Raw genomic sequence first — 2,317 nt, 5'->3', positions numbered from 1 at the left:
TCAGAGAGACAATTGCGGCCGATCCCTGAAGGTCAGGCCAAGGCACCACACTGGTGAACGAATTCATGCACCAGGCCTCTAGTAAAAATATATTAAACAAAGAAAGAAAAAGAAAAACCTTATGCCTGAAAATATTAGCCCAGCCCAGGTACACAAAGCTCGAAGACATCACTGGAAATAGTTTTTGTTTCAATGACCAGCATTCTCATAGTTTGAAATCCTGAGGTTCGTCAACCAATACTACCCTCCCCCCAAAAAGGACGAATGTTTGGGGATTGTGGGTGTTTTATGCTGATCATGTCTTTCCTTTGAGGAATTACGAGGGATGCCAGGGCTCATCTCCTGAAGGCTCGAGCAGGCTCTGTGTATGGCTTTAGCATTTATCTCTGGATGTATTTGGGTTTTTAATTGTGTTTAGCACTGAACAGCCCCAAACAAAGACCAGCGAGCACAAAATTCATCTAGATCGCACCATAGATGGCAACTGGAGGTGGATCCAGGGGGAGCTCCAGAAATCAATTTCAGGTCATCCATAGTTGCATTAAAGGGATCACTGACTGCTGATTAAATTCTCCTCTTGCAGGAAAGTGTTTGCAAATGCACATTGAGATTTTTAAGGCTGAGGACTGGGGAGCATGAGGGATGTGTTTCTAAGGTGTGTTTCTCATATTCAAAATATTGCACTTCTATCCCGACCAATGTTGCTCAATAGTTGAGCATCAACCTATCAAGAAGGAGGTCATGGTTTGATTCCTGGTGAAGGGCACATGCCCGGGTTGCCGCCTTGATACCCACTAGGGGGCGTGTAGGAGGTACCTGATGTATGATTCTCTCTCACCATTGATGTTTCTCGCTCCCTTCGTGTATGAAATCAATCCTCTGTAATAAAAGCCTAATATGCTAAGTGTCAAGTCGACCGGTCATCTGTTCAACCGATCAAAGCATAAAATGCAAATGATATACTAAGGTTGCTCAACTGCTCACTAAGACATGCTTTGACCACCAGGGACAAGACATTCAGACTGGTAGGTCAGCTTGCTACTGGGGTCTGGCTGACTTGGCCTGAGTGAGACGGGCTGGACATGCCCTGAAGCCCTCCTATCATCCTGCCCCATCTGGTCAACCTCCCACATCCCACCCCAGCCCTGATCCTGCACCGGTGGGGGTCCCTTGGCCTGGCCTGTGCCCTCTCATAATCTGGGATCCCTCGGAGGATGTCAGAACACCTTTTCGGCCAATTCCCGGAAGGCCAGTCCGAGGCACCACACTGGTGCACGAATTCGTGCACCAGCCTCTAGTCAAAATATTTGAAATAGAGAAAGAGAAAGAAAAAGACCTTAAGCATGAAAATATTAGTGCAGGCCGGGTAGACAAGGCTCGAAGACATCCCTGGAAATAGTTTTCATTTCAATCTCCAGCATTCTCATTATTTGATCTCCTGAGGTTCGTCAACTGATACTACACTCTCAAAAAAAAAAAAAAAGAATGAATGTTTTGGGGATTGCGGGTGATTTATGCTGATCGTCTCTTTCCTTTGAGGAATTATGAGGGATTCGAGGGCATGTCTCCTGAAGGCTCGAGCTGCTCTGTATGTGGCGTTAACATCAAGCTCTGTGTGCATTAGGGTTTTTAAATGTGTTTAGCAATAAGTAGCCCCAAAAAAAGCCCAGCGATCATAAAATTCATCTACAATTGAACCAGAGAGAGGCGGCAGACGGAGGGCCCAAGGGGAGCCCCAGAAATCAATTTCAGGACATCCATGGTTGTATTAAAAAGATCACTGACTGCTGATTAAATTTTCCTCTTTCAGGAAAGTGTGTGAAAATGCAAATTGAGACCCGTAAGGCTGAGGACTGGGAAGCATGGGGGATGTGTTTCTAAGGTGTGTTTCTCATATTCAAAATATTGCACTTCCGGCCCGCCAGCGTGGATCAGTTGTTGAGCATTGACGTATGGAACAGGAGGTCACGGTTCGATTCCCGGTCAAGGGCACGTGCCCAGGTTGCGCGCTCGATCGCCAGTAGGGGGCGTGTGGGAGGCGGCCGATCCGTGATTCTCTCATCATGGATGTTTCTCTCCGTCTCGCTTTTCCTTCCTCTCTGAGGCAATAAAAACATTTAAAAAAATATTAAGCAAGTGTTGCATTCAGATTGAATGCACATTGTTTTAAAATAGTTTAGGATTTTTTTTTTGTTTAACATACCAGGGGGGTAGTCATTTAAAGACAACCTAGCGCCTGAGCCGGTTTGGCTCAGTGGATAGTGGGTCCGCTTTTTTTTCTAAATATATTTTTAATGATTTCAGAGTGGGAGGGAGA

This window comes from Myotis davidii, unplaced genomic scaffold (genome assembly GCF_000327345.1).
Source record: "Myotis davidii unplaced genomic scaffold, ASM32734v1 scaffold2304, whole genome shotgun sequence".
NCBI classification, from domain to species: Eukaryota; Metazoa; Chordata; class Mammalia; order Chiroptera; family Vespertilionidae; genus Myotis; species Myotis davidii.
This window is presented reverse-complemented; position numbering follows the sequence as displayed.